This window comes from Scleropages formosus, chromosome 3, assembly GCF_900964775.1.
Source record: "Scleropages formosus chromosome 3, fSclFor1.1, whole genome shotgun sequence".
NCBI lineage: Eukaryota > Metazoa > Chordata > Actinopteri > Osteoglossiformes > Osteoglossidae > Scleropages > Scleropages formosus.
Genome location: NC_041808.1, coordinates 23,288,447 through 23,313,405, shown reverse-complemented (window position 1 = coordinate 23,313,405; position 24,959 = coordinate 23,288,447). Strand labels below are relative to the sequence as shown.

At 45.5% G+C, this 24,959-nt stretch overlaps 1 pseudogene; it reads left to right on the top strand.

The window, feature by feature from the left end:
• Nucleotides 1-6,555: 6,555 nt before the first annotated feature.
• Nucleotides 6,556-24,543, top strand: LOC114910189 (F-box/WD repeat-containing protein 7-like; annotated as a pseudogene).
• Nucleotides 24,544-24,959: the final 416 nt, after the last annotated feature.

Sequence of the window (24,959 nt, the reverse complement as noted above, 5' to 3'; positions counted from 1 at the left end):
CACCTTAGAAAACCAGAAAAAGTGGTTGTAGAGCACATGTTTGACACCAAAGATGATGACATGTACCAGTGTGAAAAGGGAGCATGGTTCTGTTATTGCTGAACATGCAACACTGCCAGTTTCTTACATCCAGGAGGAAGTGCATGGTACTGGCTTGCAGAGCATTTCAGGAACCCCTCATGCACCTGGAGTCGCACAAAACCCAAAAATGGTTGCGTATTGCTGTTGAGTTGCGTCAGCTGTGCTTTAGCAAGGACCACTGCAAAACCAGAGAAAGCCTAAATCAGTGTTTTTTCTGTACTCTTTAAAGTATGTTCTTATATCTGATGCCCAGCAGGATAGATGCTTTCAGTTACCAGTAAAGCTTTTGCTCCTGGCTTCACTCAATGGCATCGTGCTCCTGCTGAGAGAGTATTGTTGATAGATGAATATTAAATACACGTTCAGATTGGAGCAGATGCTCAATTTGAGTTGTGCAAGGCCACAGGACTGTGCCTAATATCACTCTGTAGGGATCCAGCAGGACCTTGTACCTCTTCAGCTTTTGTGTGGATACACGACACTGGGTTCTTCATGGTCCTGCGGGGTGAGATCAGTAACTCTTCATGGACTTAGAATAGTGAGTTGCATTGAGAGGTTCCTTGTCCTCCAAACTTCTGAGTTCAGTTGGGTTTTCTCCTTCACACTTCACCTGTAGTAAGAGCACTCACTCAACATTTGTTTTCAGAAGCTTAATAATGATCACTGTTTAAATGAGGGCACAATGGGTTGGGGGACAGCAGGATCTTCTGATCTTCTGAAACTGGTCCACCTGCAATTCTTCCAAATGTGTGAAGAGATGCTTTCAGCTAACGGCTAGCAGCTTATCACTGCATGAATTCTGTTATCAGGAGGGAATTCTGCAGTTCTTGTTTCACTGTGCTACAGGTTATTCTTTTCTCTGCTTCTGCTGAAGTCTGACACACATACTCAAGACATGTGAAATAAGGCAGCGTTCAGTAAACATCTGTGTATCGGCATGCAGACGTTGTGAAAACGAGCAGTGAAACTTGGAGCAATGAGTGTGAAACATCGCAGTACAAATATTGTACCACTTGTGCTTATTTCTGCTTTTTTTTATCAAAATTAATTTTTCCAGAGAATAATGCTGTTCTTACATATATAAATTGCATTTACTGTAGGAAATGATCCATGAGCAGTAAATGGGTTTTTAAAATACTGCACCTCTGCCTCCTATGATGTTAAACTGTAAGGATGACATTGGTGTGCTCAGTACAGCACGGCTGTAATTAAAAGAGAAATGGAGCTAGTCTCCCCCCAAGCGCAGCAGTGTGGGCGTCTTAAGCACATAAGAGTTATGCGTGGACCATGAACATGTATTGCAAGCTCGCTGCAAGTGAGTCATTTTAAATCGAACTCTCTACCAATCAGGGCACAAAGGCCACATTATAAGGAGAATAATCTTCTAAAAGGGGATATGCAACAAAAAAAAATCCCTAAGGAGTTAGATTTATTTTTAGGATCTATGGTTTTATTGACGTTGTTCATTTGGTCATATATAAAACTTTTTTTGATGATAGTCATGTGAAAAAAGTATACCCTCTGGTTGGCAGTGCATTCAATGGTTTTACATATCAAAGCATAAATAACATTTGGTCCTCACCAACTTCTGTAATTTGATCAATCTAGCCACAGATAAGACGGTACGTAAGAGGTGTCATTATGTCATTTTTTTCAACAGAAAGTAAGCTAAATGCAGAAACCATAGGAGGAAAATTCAGTACACCATTAGAAGTCAGGTGGTGCTACTCAGATGCACTTGATTAGTCAGTCATCAGAAGTGTAACCACTTATAAATCAAATTTGGTCCAGACCATTCAGGTGTATAGCACCATGCCAAGGAGAAAAAATATCAATGGACTCAGAAGCTATGTGCTGCTCCTCGGTCTTGGAAGGCCACTTCCAAAGAACTTAACAAGACTGCTGCTAGTCTTCTCAGGAGTGGGCATCCCAGCAAATTTGCCACAAGGTCAGACTATTTGTAAACGAAATGGTAAAGAACCCAAGAGCTACATCTAGGGATCTGCACACCTTGATGAAATGTTAAGCTTCATGACCATATGATCAGTAGTAGACTCAAAATGTGTGGCTTTTATTGGAAGGATAGCCAGGAAAACACCCCTTCTCTCAAAAAAAAAAAAAAAAAAAAACATGGCAGCATGCTCAGGTTGGTGAAGTTGCATCTAAAACCATACAGCATATCGCCAAAATTCCCTCATACCAGCTGTCAAGCACTATGATAGAGATTGTTTGGGCTTGTTTTGAAGCTGCAGGACCTTGGCACCTTTCAGTCATCGAGTGTACATGAACTCTACTCTATATTGAAGGATTAGAGACATAAATGTGAGGCCATGTGTCCCAAAGCTAAGACTTTGCCGAAAGTGGGTCATGCAACAGGACAGTGATCCCAAGCAAATTTACACCAGTAAATTGACAAGTGAAAGGCTGAAAAGGAAGAGGAAAATCAAGGTGTTGGAATGACTAAATCAAAGTTCAGACCTCAACCCCATTGACATGCTGTGGTGGAACCTTAGGAGCGGTTTATAAACTTATGCCCTCAAACATCAATGCTGTAAAGAAGAGTTGGCCAAAATTTCTCCCAAATGATTTGAGATTGAAAGTCATACAGAAAACAATTACTTTATTATTGCTACTAAAGGTGGTTCTACAACCTGCTGAATCAAGAGGTGCTCTGTGGCTTCTGCGTGTTGGCTTTATTTAAATAGAGGACACAAATCTTTCTTTGGAGTTTATCTATTGTTAGATTTACCTAATTTTAGGACCTGGTAAATGATTTTTTTTGATGTCCTGCTATATAAAACCATAGAATTGAAATGATTCCATGTGTTTGTACGGAAGTGATGTGGTGTCACATCCATTTCTATTCCTTGTGCATGTGAAACCCACTGCTTTCAATGGGGAACGTGAACAGTGTGGAATGTGCAAAGAAAAACCAGGCCCTCTAATCCAATTAGGATAAAGGTTTTTTTTTTTTTTTTTTTTTTATATAATCAGAGTGGAAGAATTCCCCTAGGGAGGCCCACACTGGGCTTGAGGACCAGTGTATCAACTTGAGCAAGCACCACGGTGCAGAACCGCAGCATTGGGAGGGAGTGTCTCAGGCCATTAGGCCAGTTTCTGATGGGCTGACAGGTTGACGAATCCCATATTTTGGGTACACTCTTGTTTGCTGAGGACTGGGGCCAAAGGTTGCAGGTTCAGACCCCAGCTGTGGTTCTCTTGAGCTAGGTGATTACCTGAATTAAACTTGGAAAATATTCAGCATAAAAATCAGTTAAATTGTAAAGAAATATGAAATAGTAATGCCACTTTGGATAAAATTACATAGTTTAATTTTTGTGGTGGGTAAATGGTTCTGAGAGGGTGTGGCAATTTACTCACTGTCATTGAATTAGAGTAGATACTTAGAATGAGGAGGTCTCTGTGGTAGTGGTCCAAAGGAAGTATTGCCCCAAACAAATGTTTTGTTTAAATGCCTAGGACTGTAGACAAAAGTTTAACATAAGCACATTTAAAATTATAAAGCAAATTTCAAAGAGCATTTTCTACATTTGTATTTCCCATAAAAACCTAACGCTACTTATGTGGCTTGTATTAAAACATTTGTCTTAATACAAAAATTTGAATGTTTTCAGGCAGTACCAAAAATCTGATTCTTTCAGGTGTGTTTCTTGTATCCATGAATAAGTTTAGCTTCTCTACTATTCATAGAAACTTGCTGTTGTATTTTTCCCCAAGGCATTGATGAGATATGACAGTTCCCATCTTCCTTAGTGTGTGGACACCTGCTCTCAAGCACTAGTCTTTTTTTTTTTTTTTTTTTTTTTTTTTTAAAAAACCCTTCCGACAAGGTTCCCAAATTTCATGACACTATGAAAATGTTTTTTTTTTTTTTTTTTTTTTTCCCCCATTCTTTCCAAACACAAATATTTCAGCTTTGAGATGTTTTTTTTTCCCTCCCTGTATTTTAATTTCCTCATTGAAACACAGCAGGAACACACGCATGTGAACGTTGAACAAAGAGACCTGATGGGACACAGCGTGCTGCTAGCTTGGCCCTTTGCCCTGCTAATGTTTTACAGCGCAACAGTGGATCAGTGCTCAGTTAGTATGGCCCTCTTGACCCTGCACATTCCACATTCCTAACATGACAGAAAGGTCTGGATCTGGTAGGGGGAAGACACTGCAGGTCCTCTCTAGTACCACCTGAGGATGTTGCTGTGGTGGAGAAGCAGAGGTAAGAGGCCGCTGGGAGGTCTGTCCCAGGTGGTTGGCAACATGCATCTGCTCTGTCAAGTGAGCAACAGGTGGAGTCTCTTACCATGGAGTTTACTAGGCCAGTATTTGAAGGCCATCATATACAAACATGGTTGAGTGGAGGAGCATGTAGTTGATTCAAGCCGTTAATGTTCTGTGGTGCTGCAACAGTGTCAGGTTCCCATGTGAGCAGTGACATGGGGAGCTACAGTCATATGGAAACACACAAAGTTTTAAGACCAGCCATTTGAGCTCCTGGGGCAGGTTGATGCTGTGTATGATACTCAAGTCGGACTGGACAGAGCCTTTCTGTACAGACATATTCCTGGCACTTTCCTGCTTTTTGATTTGTGCTAAAATAGAACTTTATCTCTGTGTTCAGAGGTCAGTTTGTGGGGGTAATCTCTCCATGCAAGTCACTTTCCTGAGGCCACTGTCTCTCTTTAAGAGGCCCTCTTCAGTCTTTGTAACTTTGTCTTTGTGTCTAAAAAGACAGTGTTCTCCCAAATTCACCTTTTCAAAGACCAGTAAGATTGTAAGTAAGCCCACAAATAAGATCAGTGCAGACTAGTGAAATTGTATAGGAGGGTTTTCACCATCTCTTGCATAGAAGTATGTCAAACTCTGTGTGGAGTTTGCATGTTCTTCTTGTTTCTGTGTGGGTTTCCCCAGGTACTCAGGTTTCCTCCCACAATCTAAAGACATGCTGTCCAGGTGGATTGACGACTCAATCACCCATAGTGTGAATGTGTGAGTGACAGAAGTGTGTTTCACTGGTGTATGGATGAGTGACTACTTATGGAGTGTAAGTAGTGTATCTAGTAGTGTAAGTCACCTTGGTGAATAAGGTGTGGGTTGATAACACTAAATAGTGTTCATGGAAGTCACTTTAGGAGAAAAGTGTCTGCTACATTATGAAGTCTGAAGACTTTTGACCAATTCCTCCAGTGTCATAGGTGTGTTGTTGTAGGTCACGGTCTTGACCTAGGGTGCAGCTTATTCTGTCCCATTATAACTTTAATATGGACTTCTCTGAAACAGCTCCTCCCTAAGAAGATGCACTTTTCAGTTGGTCTGTCATTTCTGACCACTAAATTCAGTCAGGCAAACATGTTAGTGATCTGCCAGGCTGTGTGCAGAGGGGATTGTCTACATCAGAGCTGACTGTTTTATTACCCGTGTGAGGGCATTCTGTGTTTATGGCTTTTTAAATTTAAATGTGAAAGTAATGTGCAAGTTGTAAGAGTTTAATCAAATTTCATGTTTATATCAGATTAATATCCAGGTTTTTCTGTAAATTAAAAATACATTAATACTTACCAGGAAAAAAGGTTGGACTGATTTATTGGCTTTGTTGTTAAAGTGCCTGTGAATGTAGAGAGAGAAGTAAATTTTCACAGATGGGCATGTTTCCATTACTTGGATAATAACAGAAAAGGGATACTGTATAAATCTATTACATTAACATTGTCTAATCAAAATTGTAGAAGTCGGGGTCCAACCTTCATTACGTTGATTTCTGTATGTGTGGAAACTGTAATTGCTCGTTATTACCAGACACCTTATATATTAAAGGGGATATCTGCATCTGGCAGTAGTGTTCCCCTTTCTTTCTTTTCTTTCTAATGAATGTGAAATATTTTTTCCAGAGCTCAATAGTCAGCTATAAAACCGGCCATAACGTTTCCGTTTAGCCATACTACTAGCACTGGAGTAATGGCTTAAACTCCTCTATATACTTGTCGTTTTCCCAAATCACAGCCAAGAAGATGAAGATAAAGGATTATTTTCTGCCCGTAACCGTTGCTGGGTCCCCACCTCCTCACTCTGTCGATCTCCGCTGGTGGTTTCACGCGTCTCGCTGTCCACGGAAGAGCCGCTGCTTTTGCGTTTTTGCAGGATTAAAGTAGACAGTGTTTGCGCTCTGTGACTGATCGGTATTAACTGCACGTTAGAACAGTCCGAGCTCCACCTGCGCCGTGGTGAAGTCAGTACCGCGACTGCGCTTCCGCTGGAGGCGGGACTGTACAGCGATGGGGTGGAGCCTGGCAACAAGTGCGCGCTTCGATTGGTTCCCAGTTTTCCAGCTTGGGCGTTTCTTTTAAGAGCGCGTTTACGATTGGCTGTGCTCTTGCTAAACTGGGCGGTCTTCCGCATGACTCCTCCCGTGGCGAGGCTCGTTTAATTGATGCGCTGCGCATTCCCGTGGAAGGGCGGACTGCACCATTCCGTTCCGAGCCGCCGGGGAGCACGGAGCCTCCGACACCCGAGCAGTTCTCTCTGCGCCTCTCTTCCTTCATCGACCCCCGCCTTCCCCGTGGGGCCGCCCCGCTCCCGAGTCTCCTGGATCCCCCGGCGCGTGTGACACGGCGGCGGCGCTCCCTTTGCCGGCTCGGGGACGCGCCCGGGCATGTGCACGGCGGAGCGGGCGCGGGATGTACCTGAGGACACCTGGCGGGCCGTCGCTGCGGAGCTGTAGGGTCTGACACGGCAGGTGAAGCGCAGGACACCGCAGAGCACCGCAGTCATGGGCTTCTACGGCACTTTAAAGATGATCTTCTATAAAGTGAGTTCCGTCGGTTTCTTCGTCGCTGCGCCTTCTGCGGAGGGTGGAAGGGTGTGTGTTCGTGTGTCTTCGTGCAGCAGCGGCACTGCGGCTGGCGACTCGGACCCTAGACCGGCCTGAAAGCGCAGCCCCATCCTGATCGTGGTGATGATGATGATCATCATCATGATGCGAGGGGAGAGATTCACACTCTACTCTTAAATTATCCTCTCCATTTTAGCGGTACGACGGACACGCACTCCCAGTGGTGCAGTGAACCTCACCGGGACGTCTCTGTGTGCAGCTCGGGTTATCAAGCAGTCAGTGACATTATCGGTACCCACAGGAATGTGTGTGTGTCTATTTGCCTAGCTGAGGCTGGGGATGAGGTGTGTGCGATGCGCTTTTTTTCCCCCCCGTACGTGTGTGTACTGTGTAATTGTGCAGTGTGCAGTACACGCACTCCTATGTACGTCCCCAGCACGGGCTTTACTTGTACACCCTTCCCCAGCTGTCTGTGACAGTGTCCTCCCTTTGATCACCATGATACATTGTAACCATTTTAACTCCACTGTGTTGCTCTCTGGCAGTGGGTGACCTGAGCAGTGTGTGCAGTGTGAGGGACCTCTTCCCAGTAGACAGTTCAAGGGCTTTTCATTTTAAGAAATGAAACCAATTTCGCAGGAATGGACTTGCTGGCACAGCAGCGCACAACAGATATTCATCCTCACAACTGCTGCTTTTCAGTCTGATAACGTGAACATGAGCTGTTTACACCACCGCAGTTTTCTCCTGTGTAGGTAAAGTAATAACATCAATTATAGGTTTTGTTTCTGACAAAACTCTTGGGAATGCAAGAAGGGTAGATCTACGGAAGCACGTGCCCAGAACATGTGAGTAAACACGTTGTAAGGAAAGTTGCATCTTGAGACCTTCAGATGTTAGTAATTCTGTTTCTTATATAAAAAAAGATGCATGGCAACATGCATTAAGCGACACCAAAAATCAAAGGGAGGAAGTTCTTCACTGGACATGAACTGTTTCTTTTCTTTCCAAATGGGGGAAATAGCTGTCATTTTCCTTTCTGAATCTAATCAAATTCTTCAGTTTCAATCCAGATGAGCAGCACACACAGTACTGCTGGTGTGTGTGCGCACGTGCATATATATATATATATATATATATATATAGCGTGTGTGTGTTGTGAACATAAATATGACAGTTTTGGGGATGATCTTTCCAGGCAAATTTGGTGTATGTGTGCTGCTTGTCTAGTTGAGGGTACTGCATTTGCCAATTTCTCAGTAGAAGTATGTTTGAATGGTAAGAGGAGGCTATTAAAGACAGTGTGTACTCTATGCTTCATCTCTGTATGTGTCTTAGTACAGGGATCAGAGGGTTGCCCTCCAGCTCAATATGCATTGCATATGTTAGTCTCCTCCTCCTCCTCCCCCCCCCCCTTGTGTGACAAAAATCAAGGCCTCTGTCTGCCCCCCTCAACTGATCCCTTCACCAAATGGGCGATTAGCACCATGGGATCCCAGGGAGTAAGCAAGCGTTGCAGGTGGTGCACCTGTCCTGGGGGGTCACACTTTTCCTGAGTGAGATGTGAGATGCAGTATAAAAGAATAAAATCAGGAAAAAACAAAGGTTCCCCATTTTGTCAGGGGTGGGGTTGTGTCTTCTGCCCCCTTTTTCCTCCGTGCTCCTGCACTGGTGCAGTTTTGCTCTCCGTGGAACACAAATTGCTGCTATGCAGCAGTCGTTGCTTTGGAGACGGCACCTGGCTTTCAAAAACCAGTTAAAGCGACCTGATAGAACAAGATCTCGCAAACATTTAGGGGGAAAGAGCAGCTGACAAATATTAGTGTATTAAAAGCAAAGCAGTCTCTATCGGCTGTGCTGAAAACATTTTGTGTGAGAGTTGTACAAGGGTCTCTTTGCCTCCTTGTGAAGTCGATGCTCTGGTCCCTCAATCATACCTCTGTGCAGTGGATGTTTCAGCAAAGATGCGCTCCAGGAAAAAGTACTTGATTTTCTTTACATTAAAAAAAAGTTACAGTAATTACTTGTTCATTTAGCTGATGCCTTTCCTCTAAAGTAATGTACACTTTGAGGTTTATAAACTGCTAAATACAGTGATTTACCCATTAATTCAATAGGGTAATATTTATGAGTTCAGGGTAATTACCATGACTGAGGGTACTACAGCAGGAGGTGGGATTCGAACCCTGGTCCTCTGATCAGAATGTGACAGCTTTAACTGCTGCACTACCCACTGGCCCTTCTGTGTTGTGACCAACATTAAATTGTGTTCATGTGAAAGCAGGACGGATGGGGCCATCTCTCCTGGTCTTCACTTCACATCCAGAAACAGGGTGCCCTTCTCGAAAGCTTGCAGTTTGAGACAGTTTTCATATGGTTGGTTATTATCAGTAGCTTGTTCTCTGGGTTTTTTTGAGGGATTTACAGACAGAACTGCTGCCCATTTGCCTGATCTAAGTTGGAATGAATTGACTGAGCTGTAGTCCTTGCTTGGTGTCTGTCTCCCTAGTTGATGCTTAATATTTTAGCAAACATGTTGCTCAATTAGCATTTTCTACAGCAAAGTTTGCTTAAAACAAAAAGCTGCTACTTTTCACCCGAACTCTTAGAAATTAAACCACTGTACAGGGTGTAGACGGCATAAAGATCTTTCCATTTGTCTCTGAGTGCTCTGTGGTGTTTGTGCCATTGGCTGGTGTGTGTTTTATTAGTGCTGTCTGTAATGTGTGTGTGTGTGTGTGTGTGTGTGTGTGAGAGAGAGAGAAATGAAGAACGGGTTCCTCAGTCTCCCTGTGTACCCAGCCACATGAATGGGGCAACTCTGCTTTTGGAGCAGCAGAGTGGAACCATTGTGGGGCGAACAGGCACCTTCTCGTGCCCTCTTCTGTGTGTGTTTGTTCCCTCTTGCTGAGCTATAACAACATCTAATGGTTTCATGCTGCAGGTCGCAGCATTTTTTTTTTTTTTTTTTTTTTTGGGAAACACACTCATCATCATTCTCCTTCACACTGAAGAGAGTGTTGAAGTGCTCTCATTGTACTTAAACATGGTGTTGTGTATTAGTACCACATAATTACCAAGTCTTAGTGCCTACGCCCCAAATACCACCAGTGTTACGTTTGCATAAGTGGCATGTCTCACATTGTTTATATAGCTCTGCTGTGTTTACTGTTGCCAGTAAGTAGATGCTGTCTGTCAAAATGAGTGTGTTTTAGCTGAAGCGAATATACCCTAAGCCGTGGAAACTCCAGGCGCTCTAATCCACTTTAAATGGCACATGACAGGTTTCCATCCTAACTGTTGTTTATCTAATGAAGGCCAGGAGAGTTTGGGTGCACTTACTTATTTTGTTCCCTCTGCAGTCTGGTGTCATTTTGTCCACAGTGCTGGTCATGGCTGCTCTTGCTTTGCTGCAGTCTGACCAGTCTACTGATTTTAATTTTGAACTTCCTTCTTTTTGTTTTGCAGATGAAGAGAAAGTTGGACCATGGCCCAGAGGTCCGATCTTTCCCTTCTGGAAAAAAACCCTGCAAAGGCTCAGAGTACCCAAGGTAATCCCCCTCGACCACAGCTGCCCTTTCACCCTGATCCCCAGTGTCATCCTTCAGTGGCAACAGTGGGGAACCTAGGGCTGTTTCCTGTACTCTTTGTCGGTCTGTTGATGAAAACAGTGTGGCGTACGCAGTCAGTTGTGTATGATCAGAGGTGTGTAACAGTGTGGCATGGTGCAAATGAGCGGACACGGTGGCCTGTGTAAAAATGTTACTTGGCTTGGAGTTGCCTTACAACTGCGATTTTTGTTGGCACAAATAAATAGAAACACAATGATACTGGTGGGTGAGCAAAGCAGAAGATGCTGTCACCTGCCATTAGTATGCGTTTCACCTGAGTGGCAGAGATGAGGAGCCCATGTGTGTGCCACCACATCCAATTTTCTGTCCTCCCTGGGTGGAGACATATTCACAGTAGGACAGTGGATCGCACAACTGCGGCCTGTGTCATTATAGCCCAGGTGGGCTGTCCTCTTCCGGGCACTAGAAGATGGACCACTTGCCTGAGGACATGCAGCACGCAATCTCGTGTGCAGCTGTCGCTTACCAGGACTCGAGAAGATCTGCTGGCGGAGCCTTTTTCACACCCACGACCAGTACGCCATGCTGCTCCCCAAGGGTGTTGTTAGATGGAAGCTGAAGTCTGTGGTTTTGAGTTTCTGGTGTAGTGAGTTATGGGCTGAGGTATTAACACTGTTTGAAGAGCTTGTTGATGCTGCTGGTGTGTGGTGCAGTAACACAGCCTGCTGGCCTTTATCTGAGATTCTCAACTGAAACTAAGTGTTAGGAGGTGATCAGCCTTTTTTTTTTTTTTTTTTTTTTTTTTTTTTTTTTTTTTTTTTTAAACTTTTAAACTCGTGCTTTTTCACTCACATCATTGTGGTACTATAATGGTTTCCAGGGACCTTTACTCATTTCTTTTAGGATACTGAGACCAAAGTGTTAATGAGTGAATGAATGCAGGCTCATGTTATGAACAGTAACTGAGTTAATGGCTGATTCTGACTGTAGTGCCAGGTCCCAGTGTATACTTCCCTGGTGTGTGTATGTGCGCACACTCACGTGCTGCCCTTTGGAGAGAGCACCTCACTGACAGTGGTGGTGCTGGCTGCTCTGGCTCATCACAAGTCATTCATTATAACGAGAAGCTTTCTGCCTTTGTGCTCGAACACACTGACTTTCACGGTTGTTGCCGGGTTGAGAGGGAAAGTGCTGAACTGGGTTTTAGAGGTTTCTGCATTATAAGCGTTTACGCTTCAAATAACACCATTGAGCCCAAGGTCCGGCTTGCACTGTTGCTTATCTTTGACATTGACATCAGTTTTTGGGAAGTTTTTGTAGATCCTGCAGCTGTAGTGTGGAATGGCACATCGGCAGAACTAGCTATAGCTCCCAGCACCCAATTCTCTCCACCATGAGAGTGCTTGTTACTCTGTTTAGAATGAAAAGGTTTTGTTTTTCATTAAAATGTGTTAAATGTTCATTTGGTTCCATCAATCATTGTTCTGATGGAAAGATATTAGCAGATGGGAGATGCTTGCTCAGAGTTCACTGGCTTCATGTCTTGTACTCTCTAGTGATACCATGGCTTCAGCTTGAAGATCTCATTTACAGTGCTGCTGTAGCCACCCTGTCAGTCAGGAGTGTCTGACAGCTATCTTGCGCTTCCCAGCATGAACTAAGCTTCAAATTGTTGCCCTTTCCCCCTGCCCTTTTAACAGTGAATTGCAATGGTTAGCTTTTTAAAATGAGGTACAATTGAGCTCCATAAATAACTGGGTTCTTTCATAGTAATGTTTTATTGCTTCTTCCTCTCTGGTTTATCCATAGTCCAACAGGGCTTGTTCCATACCCAGCCACACCCACTACGTTTGGGGACCTGAGAGCAGCCAATGGACAGGGGCAGCAGCGGCGGCGCATCCCTTCAATCCCACCTCCTACTGGACTCCAAGAATGGCTGAGAACCTTTCAGGTGAGTGGGTAGCTCCTGTCTGACACACTGACACTGCCTGCCACATCATATTCCATATAATATAATTACGTATTTTTATGTTGGTGTAGGATATTCTAGGTCATGTGACCAGATCTTCACATCTCAATATTACCTGCTTTTAACTCATCCTCTTGAGCTATTACTTGGCTAGACTTCCCAAAGTCACAGATAATGTACTGTTCATATTATATTAGACATAATAATAGGGATATCACTTATGTTTGTGCTGAGCAGTTTTGCTGAAGTTAAGTCTCCATAATGAGCTTTCCTTTCCTGCTCCATGAATGTAATATCGGATGTGGGGGGCGGGGTGCTGTTCGTTCTGAACAGATGTTATCACTGCCATAATCCCCTGATCCACACTGTTTGTGATTAGATGTTTGCCTTTGGCGTGTTTGTTGCTCGCTTCATAGGTCTTAATAAAAAGAGAACTCGACCCTCATTCTCCTGAGCTTCACTTACTTGGGTCGTTCGGAGCCGTGAAACTGGCGTAGTCACTGACTGGAAAATCATGTCAGTGGAGCAGCAGTAGTGAGCCCCAACTTCTGCTTGTGCCAGTACCCTGACAGCATCACTGATTTTTAAACAGTCTGTTTTAATGGAGCAGTCCAGCAGTTCATTAATTTTGACCTTTTACATGCAGATGGCAACTGCGGTGTTTGAGTGTCTCACAGCAAACTGGGGCTCCATTGTGCTCTATTTTAGGGAGGCGTCTCTGTGCTCACCAGTGTGCAACAACGCAGTGTTTTCCCCCAGGCTAATTTCAGAACCTTCCGGTGTCGCACTATATTTAGAACACAATTTCCATGGAAATGGCAGAAAGAGACGTAACGCTTAGCTGTTTAGTAACTTCTTGTGTTCCTCTTGTTTGTGTGTGGTTGGCAAAGAAAGGCTGTTAAGAACTGACATTTCTTATTGAGCACTCTTTATACTCTTGTACCCCAGACCCTACCACAGTCACGTGCTGTCTTCCCTTCCATTGATTGGGGTTTTAGGAGAATGGTTTCTTGATTCTGCTGCAGCAGGCAGTGCAGTCTGGGATTGGTTGAAGTCAGGTTGGAGGTGGCATGGCACAGTGGAGTTGCCCTGAAAACCAGGGTCCTTGCCTCCCCACCAGTGCCAATAAATGGCTTTCTGCTATTGCTCCTACAAGTTGTCATTTCATCTCCAAAGGCACTGATCCCATGAAATTAGCCAGGGTCTTGCTGTGTACCTTCCAGAGCACAGAGTGCCTTTCCGTGGTGTCTGCATCGCTAACAGCAGCCAGTGCTGCTTGTCTGCCCTCACGCACTTCCTATAGGTGTTCACTTTGGGAAGACTTAGCTGAAAGGAATGCAGTTATTCTTGAACTCGACCTCCTTATGCATATCAACCAAGACTGTATTGAAAGGAATGCAGCTTTTCTCACATGAGGCCTAACTGCTTAACAATAACCCGTAACATGAGGATACAGGATCATCCTGTTGTCCTGGGATCGTCAGTACTTTCGCTCTTCAGAGATAGACGTGAGCTTGTTGCTCGTCTGCTTGTTTCATGGAACATCCACGTGAGAGTTCAGAGCGGTGCCCTTACTCAGCCACTGCTGGTGTACCTGTGCTTTGGGGCAGCACCGTGGCTAATGGGCAGCATGTTACATTCCTCTGCAGAGCTGGAGCGGACCAGAGAAGCTGTTGGCACTCGATGAGCTCATCGACAGCTGCGAGCCCACGCAGGTGAAGCACATGATGCAGGTGATCGAGCCACAGTTCCAGCGTGACTTCATCTCCTGCTGCCCAAAGAGGTGAGAAACGCCATCCACTCCATGTCCATATATCCCATGTTTGCCTCTGCCCCGCCCACGGACATGGATGATAAATGTGCTGCACCTCTGCTCTTTTAGTTTAGACTGGCTGTTGGAGGTGTCAGTGACCCAAACGTTAGAAGCTGGATGTGTTCTGGCTCCTGGTAAAGATGACCAGTCCATTAGTGAGTTTATGTACCTTGAGCAGCTGATCAGTGTGAGTTCAAGTCACCTGTCAGAGCAGGTTAGCAGCACCTTTGATCAGACCCAAGATTGAGGGCAGCTGGAGATGGGGAGGTTAGGGGGGGTTCTGGAAGGTGTTTCTCCATTTCCTCACATCTTTGGCAGGAAGGGAAACCCAGGTAAACATCCTTGTGCTGCCACTCTCCACCAACAGCTTGTTCGGTATGTGTGCTGTTAGAGACAAGGCAGCACCAAGGAAGTCCCCCATCCCCTGCTGTTGACAACTTCATCTGACTCTACACACATGGCAGTGAGCTGTCAGTCAGGTGAAGCTGTATGACTTCTAACTGGGTATTAAAAATTCCTCAGCCCCCGCTTCCTGTGAAAGCGGCCTTCTAGCCGTGGGGTTCAGCCACCCGCACATACATTATTCTGTATCATCCGCATTTGTTCATGCCAGTATTATCAATGCCACTTTCTTCAAGTATGTAGCACAGTGGTGTGGGGGTAGGACAGAGGGCTGTCCCTCAGGTTGCTGTGTCCCTCCCCAGCTGGCTCTCTACGTGCTGTCCTTCCTGGAGCCCAAGGACCTGCTGCAGGCAGCACAGACCTGTCGCTACTGGCGCATCTTAGCAGAGGACAACCTGCTGTGGAGGGAGAAATGCAGGGAGGAAGGTGAGCTGTGTGTGTACACACACACTCTGCCCTGGGGAGAAACCCTGAAGCAAGCTCTGCATCACACCACTCACTGTGCTACATTACCATGTGTAGTGTGGTACTTTGTAAAGCATGTGCACGCATTGCACTTTGAAGCAGCTCACACCCTTTAGACCTGGTACATACGAGTTGAGCAGTTGATTGGCAGCTCATCAACAACTTGCTTTGATACTGAAACTCTCTGTGATAGTGTCATGCTGTTCGGCACATAAATGTTGCTTTTCGGTTTGTTCCCATCACAAGCTGTCTGGCCCAGTACTATGAGCAAGTATTAACAGTTAAGTAGTTTGTGGTTTAAACTTACACTGGGTGCTGTGCTCTGCCCGGTTGTCTGGCCCAGAGTCCAGGAGTCACCCTAGCATGGTAAACTGGAGTAAAGCTCCCTTCAGGGGCCACGTGAACAGCATGGAGACGTCTTTCTGCTGCTCGCAGGGCCCCGGGGCCTGGCTCGGCAGCCCATCCTGAGCTCTTCCTGCTGTGCTGTCAGGTATCGACGAGCCGCCTGCATGGTCAAGAGGAGGAAAGCAATCAAGCCTGGTTTCACACACAGCCCCTGGAGAGCGCCTACATCAGGCAGCACCGCATAGACACCAACTGGCGGAGAGGAGATCTTAAACCACCAAGGTACCCTCATCTTTTGTGTTTCTGTCTGACTCTGTTCCTGCAACCATGGGTAGAGTTCATCAGATCTGGACTTCTTTCATGACTTATAGAAAGATCTGGGTAGTTGGCTGAAGATATTTAGCTCACACATTGAATTGCAGCCTCTGGTCCTGTCTTATAGACAAGTTTTTAAACTACATTTCCCAACAGGAGGAGAAGCCCCTTGTAATCTACACGGTGTCACCTGTTTCCTAGCCTTTCATTTAAGCTCCTTCCGAAGTTGCTTGGTAACATTTTTCCTGTTTTAATTTGACAAAAATGGTTGAATGAAAGTAGTAGCAGGAAGCAGGGCCTGGTCACACAGTGGTCTGCCTACTTCCCTGCTCTTGGTCACCCTCCACTACAGTCCTCATCCTTCCATGCTATATTCATTAGATTCTACATACCCACTACTCTAATGTGATTTTTGAAATTAAAAGAAGTCCATGTCTTCTAGGTGCTGAAAGGTCACGATGACCATGTGATCCCTGCCTTCAGTTCTGCGGCAACCGCATTGTGAGCGGTTCAGGATGACAATACGCTCAAAGTGTGGTCAGCGATCACAGGGAAGGTAGGAACGCCCATCTCTCTTGGCGTCTGGGCTCAGCCTGCTGCACCGATAGCAGCACAGTGTCCAGTGAAGTGCTTCCTGGGTTCAGGTTACTTATCAGTGTCGATACACATGAAGGGTGATTGATCGATTTATCGTCATTGGAACATACTGAATCCTCGGCTCCTTTTAATGCAATCTGAGGCAGTTTGTTCCTTTCCACTACATGTGGTTATTTGGTTACCGCTGCTTTCCTACTGTATGGTGTAATGATATTTTAAATGTCTCTTTTTAAATGGCATTTTGGCACAAGTTGCTTTTAAACACACAGACCTTGATCTGTTCTCATAATGTGTGTAAGACCAGGGATTGGGGACAGCAGTGATGTTCATAATGCCTGTCCTGCGTGAGATGGTGGCCATTGTAAGGGCTGTTGGGTTTTATGGTCCTGCCCTCGCAGCTCCTCATGGGAAAAAGGTGGCTTGTTTTGCCACTAACCAGATTCTCCTTCTTATGGCCTCTCTTAAAAGGGTTGTTTTCACTGTGGTTTTGTGGAAGACCTCCCAGACAACTGTAATCAATGTGCGTCCTGCTTCTGGATGCCATCTGCTCCAGAGCTCCTCAAATTGCTCCACTTAGAGCCCCAGTGCAGTGTCTTTCCTTGGTGTGTTTAAAGGTGCAGAAACCACAGTTTGAACACGTTTAGTCATGAGTTAAACAATGTGTGCTTTGGAGGGTCATGATAAATGTCCAGTAATTGCTGTCTGTAAGGGCACTGACGGTGTGTGTGTGTGTGGTGTGTGGGTGTGTGTGTGTGGACATCCGCTAGACATTGTGTTGAGTCGGACGCTGTCACTCTCTTCAAGACAGTGTGGTTTTGACAAAGCCGTCTATTATCTGGTTACAAAGAGATACTCCCCGCTGATACACACTGACACAGGACACTCTGTAGTCTTACCATGGTATTGGCTCCATTTCCCTCAGTGACATGCACTACAATCCTTTAAGATGATAACCATCGAATGCAATGATGCTAATATCTTTATATGGGGCAGCAGGTGCATGGTGTTTAAGATCATCACCTAGCAATCTGAACATTCAATCCCACAATCTGCTTGGTGCAGGTAATCATACCATTTTCATTAACCCCTTATCCTGACTAGATTTGTGATGGTCTTGCACCTATCTCGGAAACAATGGGTGCAGGACTACCATGGCAGGGTACTCTCTCTCTCTCTCTCGTTCTTCTGATGGTCTAACATTTTACATTGCCTGTGACAAAGGTGTCTACTAAACAAGGGTGAATTGCAAGAGAACGGAATGCATCCAACCGATGTATTTGCCAGACCCCATGCCCTTTCCAAGGTTGACATTACTGGGCTCACTGGCTGCTAATTCATCATGGAGTTGCAGTAAAAGCTAAACTATGGTACAGCAGCCACATGTGGTCCTCTGGGGACAGGGGTTTGAGGCCTTCAGCTTTATACTGGTGTTCACAGCCCATCTAGAACACAAAGGTGCACTAAGCAAAACACTGTGGAGGAGTAGTGACCCCAGACCCAGATGGCTCTAGGGTACTTTGTAGTGTGCAACTAATATGTGTGCATGGGTGCATTGTGCTTGGTCCACAATCAGGCAGCTCAACGTCAGCGTGTGGCTGCGATGTCGCGTATAACGACTGAAATGAGACGAAGGGTCATTGTGAGGCTGACGGTCCCTCCTGGGGTGTGCTGTCCTCACTGCAGCACAGCTGTCTTTCTCCTGCAGCTGTGGCCCACAGCCAGTAGCAGCTCAAACTTATCAGCACCAGTGGGCTTCCCTCTCTCTCGTACCATTTCACCCTCTGTAATATCATGACTCTGAGTCTGATGCTCCGTGAGACCTTCCCCTTGTAGGAATCTTGCACGCTTTGTGTGTGAGTGAGAAAGAGAGAGAGAGAGATTCACTCCTGAATACAGGCTACTCTTTCACTGTGAAGCTCTTTCGTGGAGCTGTGTTTTTGGCCCTGGCCAAAGGCCAATGGAAGCCATGCTTTGGCATACGCAGCTGCGGCAATGCTGGACGGATGCGGCGCCCCCTGTTAGGATCGGAGAATGACTGCGAGTAAGGATTACTGTGCGATGCTGGGCTGTCCCCATTTCAAAGTGGGCCACAGTTGTAGTGGTGTTAAAGGAGATTATTGACTTCTGCTTTTGTTACATTGTTGGAAGAGAAAAGAGAATGCCATAATCTGCAGAATTACGAGACTCCGGCTGGGGTGTGTCTTCACTCAATTGCTGCCTGTTTGCCCCTTGGTTTCGGTGCACATTCCTCAGTTGACGAGAGGCTGCCCACACCCTTTTGGACTCGCACCTCTAGCTGCCCGCACGCTGCAATGTAAGGCGGGACAGCCGGTTTCTGACTGCCTCGGGGCTCTTTACTGAGGCACCGGCATGCTTCTCCCAAAGTGCTTCTCGTTCTTCAGTTTTGCTTCCCACACCTTGTTTTCTTCTTATCCAGCTTCTTTGTTTCATCTTTCATTTGTTTTTAATATGCTTCAAATAATTGGCACCACCATGAAAGCGAAGGGAGAGCTGTTCGCACCTGGAGTGCCACTCAGTGTATGAGTTTCTGCAGTTCTTTGTAATGTTTGTGGAATGACAGGTGTGTAAGCGTCCCTCCCAGTTTCCTCAGTGTTTACCGTATCCTGGGAAACCAGACGTTGCTCCAGCAGTGCATTTGCCACAATGTTTGTTTCAAACTGTTTCAGAACGGTGAAATGTTTGAGTCAGTTTCACCCAATTCTCTGTTATCGCAGTTCTGTAGGTTTCTGCAAAGTGTGATTCCCCCTTGGCACTGTGTTGGAAATCCACCCTTTGCCTTTTCTTCCGTAAAAGTGTCAATTTCAGAGTAACAGCTGAATCCCTGCAGCAGAAAGCAGCCATAACCATTCCTCATTAGTGTGTACTGCATGTCATTTGGAAAGGACTTGGCTGTATGTCTAATTACCTATTAATTTGTATAAAAAGGCTGGTATGTGTGCGTGTGGCTTTACCTTGCAGCACCTCTCGCTGGCGCTCCTTAAACACACCCTCATCACGGAGTCCTGTGACACCATATTCACTCTGCTTGGTGTGCCCTGCATCATCCCATCAATACACACCTGCCACATTTCACTTAGTCTCTTGTACTGCTTGTACTATATGGTACAAGAAACATCCAGACTATTCTTGCACCTCCTAATGCGCGTTGCATTGCATATTTACAGTGCTCTGATGGGACTGCTGCATACCTCATATACAGCATATGTACTGTTACTATGTGCAATGTAATGGGCCCTTTGCCTGTACATTTTTGTCTGTTCGAGCAGCTGGTTACACTTCCAACTGGGTCAGTTTATCTGGTCAGTTTCCAGCAGAGTAGTGATAACAAAATATCCCTCTTCGTCGTGATCCTGCCCTCAGTATTCCACTTAACAAAGCCTTTTGGTAATAGGCTTTTCTGTAAATCTGATTGAATAGAATCTGTGTGGGGAAAGTGAATGAACTGCTTATAGCTGTATACAAAGGGCCAGCAGGTGGCATAGTGGTTAGAGCTGCTGCCTGGCACTGGAAAGCTTCTGTAGTACCCTTTATCAGGTACTTATTCTGGACTGATACAATAAAAATTACTCTGCTTTATAAATGGGTGAATTGCTGTAAGCAGCTCTGGAGAAGAGTGTCAAGATTAATAACGGGGAGGGCCTGAGGGACACGGTGTCTCTTGGTGCTCTGTGGACAGAGCAGCCACTCTGTTAGCCCTCAAGATGAGCGCGACTCATGCAGATTTATTGGGACAATTTTGTTCTTGCAAAATGGGTTGCCATTATCAGCTATTATAGTCATTAAATGTATCTATTAAATATTTCCCCAATGTAGCAAATGCCCAATTATCCTTCAAAATTAGATTTTAAGAATTCTTTCAGTCAAAATCAGGCCCATTTTATTATTTTTAATTTAGTTGTGGGGAAAGGATCAGGAGCTATGATGCATCCATTGCTCAATTTTTGGCCACAGGAATGTTAAATACTCAGACTGAGTCCGACCGCGCCATGTTTTAGTGGAATGGTGACCGTTTTGGTACTTGTGCCAATGCATTGAGTAGCGTGACCCTGGCTCAGGTGTGATACCTGCAGGACCTTGAGGAGATAATCACGGAACCCTGCGGCTCCTTCACTGTCCTCCCTACAGTGCCTGCGGACACTGGTGGGTCACACAGGAGGCGTCTGGTCCTCCCAGATGAGGGATAACGTGGTCATCAGCGGCTCCACAGACCGTACGCTCAAGGTGTGGAATGCTGAGACAGGCGAGTGCATTCATACGCTATACGGCCACACGTCCACAGTGCGCTGCATGCATCTCCACGAGAAAAGGTGAGCGTGTCACTGTAATAAGCCATCACTTTTTACCTGTTGCATAAGGTGTTTGCCTCATCGTTCAGGATTGGTATCATTTGGTTGGCCTTACGGTGGTGTTTAACAGACCTGCTTGTCAGGGTGGTGAGCGGCTCTCGGGATGCCACGCTGAGGGTGTGGGACATTGAGTCGGGCCAGTGTCTGCATGTCCTCATGGGCCATGTGGCGGCTGTGCGTTGCGTCCAGTATGACGGCCGCCGGGTGGGTCAGCGGTGCCTACGACTTCATGGTGAAGGTGTGGGACCCTGAAACAGAGACCTGCCTACACACGCTTCAGGGACATACCAACAGGGTGTACTCGCTCCAGGTGAGTGACAAGGTGGCGCTTTTTCAGCTAGGTATCTCACGTCTGCAGTCCAGTTCCTGTTCATCCAGGCTACGGAATCCCAGTGAACCCGATGTGTGCAGGTGAACCTCACCATTCACACTGCTACTGACCATTTTTCTCAATAGTAAGGTTACAATTCAGAGAGCAACAGGAATGCCGGGGGGAACAATACACAAAAAGCTTGAATGGGGGCACAAGATTGTAGAGCTTTAGTTACTGGAGGATTAATCTGATAGTGATACACACATGCATATGGGTGTCATTCTGAATACTTAAAATGAGTCTTGTACAGTTTACTCTTATAGATATGAACTTTGCCACCAAGGTGAAATTGATGAAATAGTATTACATTTATTCATTTCAGTAATGCCTTTCTCCAAAGTAACTTACAGTAATTTACCCATTTATACAGCTAGTAATGTTACTGGAGGTAATCTTTTTTAGGGTGATAATCTTGCTAAAGGGTGCATCAGCTGGAGGTGGGTGTCGAACCTGCAACCTTTGAGTCCAAATTCAGCTGTTCTCACCACTACGCTACCAGCCTGTCTCTCAGTGTTAGTTTTTCCTCCTTTTCTTAAAATAGCATTTACCTTGATGAAATTTATGGATGAGTTTATAGGGTTTTTTAACTTTATTTACAGTAATACTTAAGTGTCCCTTGCGGAATATTTTCAACAAACCCATTGCATCATATAAGGACTACAGTACCTCTGTGGTAAACAGAATTTGACTACTGTTCAAATGGAGGGTGAGAAACTCTCCTTAGATGTTACAACATCACAGGGAAATGAACACACACGGGGCACTTGGCGTATGTTCTGTAAGTGTATGTTTCTCCTCCCAGACTGATACCCAGTTTAACAGTGACTTGCTCAGCTCTGAGTTATTCTGCAAATCCAGGTGGACCTTCTGGTCTCTAAGAATTTGTAGGCAGTAAAGTTGGTCAGTTGTGCGGTGAGGTGAGTGTGATGTGTTTAGTGGCGCGATGAAAGAACAACCAACTGGACTCACTGGACTCCATGGCCACCTGTCCCAAGTACTTCCTTTGGCACTTTCAGCAGCCCCAAATGTTCCTCCATCCCCACAGTTTGATGGCGTGCACGTGGTTCAGCGGGTCACTAGACACGTCGATCCGTGTGTGGGACGTGGACACAGGGAACTGCATCCATACGCTGACGGGCCACCAGTCACTCACCAGTGGGATGGAGCTCAAAGACAACACTCTGGTGTCCGGCAATGCTGACTCCACGTCAAGATCTGGGACATCAAGACGGGCCAGTGCCTGCAGACGCTGCAAGGTAAGATGTAGAGAGGGACAATGTCCCTTGTGAGGGAAGTATAGTTATTGTTTTAGTCTTTCAGATTAGCAAGAACTGGAGCTCAGGTGACCTGATCTCACTTAAGTGTCCAAGCAAAGCTGGGTCACCTATATGGGGTCACACTGGGCTCACAGGTGAAGGATTTATTTTTTTAATTTTTACACTATCATTGTCTAACATATCTGAAATGATTCTAAAAACCAAATTATTTCAGACTAGAACGAAATAGTAGTGTCCTGTAGTGTGTTTTGTGTGTGTCCAGGGTGTACCCTGCATCCTGCCCTATGATTCCGAGATATGCTTCGGACCAACAGGATCCTGCTCCAGGCGTGGTTATTGAAAATGGTTGGGTGATGATTGAGTGCATTTGTCACCTTAGTTGTATATCAACTGTTGTATAACTCCCTGTGCGTTGCTTGCCCTGCACTATTTACGTGACGCACTTGGAAAGGCAGATTGACTCAAGTATTGGTGGTTGGAGCTACGTTTGACACTTCTTTACACACACAGCCATGAGAGAGAGTGAGAGAAGGAGGTATGAAGAATTTGCAACATTTTGGGGAGGGGAATACATTTCAGACATCGTTCACTCCACGTTCCAGTCAAACTTTTATAAGACCATGTATTTTTTTCATAGGAAGGAGGAGCCTTAAATGAATTTGGCTGACAGAGCAGCTGCTATTCATATAGTCTCCTTAACAGGAGTCTTTTTACTGCTTCTGGGGAAGAGCTCTGTGGCCACTGTAGGGGGGCACTGACTCACCACAACAGTGGAGGAGTGTTAGTGAGGCCATGGGTGGTGTTCGTGTGCCGGACAGCAACGAATAAGATGAGACCCCCCACCTTTCATTTGTCTGGGACGCCTCAGCAGATTCTCACTATTGAGTTGCTGTCCCTCAGTACAGTTTAAGTGAGTTTGTGGTGTCAAAAGATGCAAATTTTGCAAATCTGCCTGATCCTCTATTCCGACCATAGAATGAATATTAGAAGTGATGGAAGAGGATTTTTGACTTAAGTTCTCCATGGCAATTACAAGCAGGGAAATGCTGAATGCTAAAGAGATAATCTCTGACAAGCGATTTACTCATTGAAATGGAAATTGTTGTCCTGTCAGATTATGTTAACCAAAAGAATCCTCGACTGTTTGTGTGTGCGTTTGTATGCGGGTGTTGTGCTGCGTTTGGCAGTAATTCGTGTGGTTGTTCTGCTGAATGAGGATCCTGTGAATCGTGCATCACTCATGGGGGCGGGGGGGTCTGGAGCACAACGCTTTTCACACTTTGTGTCATCTTGAACATTAATTTTACATTACTTTGCTGTTACAATGAATTTCTCAAAACGTGTCTTCGGTGCATTTGCAGAATAATGGCAAGAGCCACGTTTAGCCAGTATTAGTGGATTTTATTCAAGTATGCATGGCCCCATAGTTGGAATGAAGTGAAGTTTTTCTTACCGCTAAGTGTGCACTGACCATCATTTTGCTTTATTGGTTACGTTTCTAGCATAAAGACCAATGAGTGGCATTGTAATTAAATGGGATGCTAAAAATCAGTGTGCCTGTATTCACACAGCTAACTTTTATTACCTCTCTCAGGTTAAAGTTAGGGGGCCATTTTCTTTTTCATACTTGTTACTGTACATTTCATCATGTTTCATACCAATGAATACTGTGGTGCTTATCTCTCAAGCTCCAGTGTACAGTATTAAATCACTTAAATGATGTCTGTAGCAGTCCATTTCTATCAGTGCTGGAGTGTGTGTGTGTGTGCGCGCGCCCCCCTCAACATGTCCTGGTTTCCCTCTTGCAGGTCCCCATAAACACCAGAGTGCTGTGACATGCCTGCAGTTCAACAAGAACTTCGTCATCACCAGCTCGGACGATGGCACCGTCAAGCTGTGGGACCTGAAGACAGGCGAATTTATCCGCAACCTGGTGACACTGGAAAGCGGTGGGAGTGGCGGCGTCGTGTGGCGGATTCGTGCCTCTAACACAAGTTGGTGTGTGCTGTGGGCAGCCGCAATGGGACAGAGGAAACCAAGCTGCTTGTGCTGGACTTCGACGTGGACATGAAATGAAAGCCAGGGGGTGGGCGGCGGGGGGGTGACGGAACGCCCCATGCTGCCCCACCCCACCCCCAGCAGGGGGGCACAGCTGGCCGTGGGAGCTCCTCAGTTACTCGGTCAGGGAGCGTAGAGTGGCTTTGTCTGTTCGTGCCTGGGACCAGCCTTCAGGATGAGCTCGTGAACAAGCCCACCGCTTAATGGAGTCACTTGTTGAATAATATGTTGAAAAGGATTGTCATGAAACGGTAAATAGTGTATAAAAAAGTAGAATGTTTTACGACGGAACTAAAGCTAGTTCCTGCGGGAAAGTACTACAAGACAAGGCCAATAATCCCATAGTTTCAAACCAGGGAGCAACTGCCTCACACCTTTTTGTCTGTCTTCATTTTTTTTATTTGTCTTTTGTTTCCTGGTTTGAATGCTACATATAGAAATGCATACTGTGAAACTTTACTCTGCCTCCGTGAGCTCT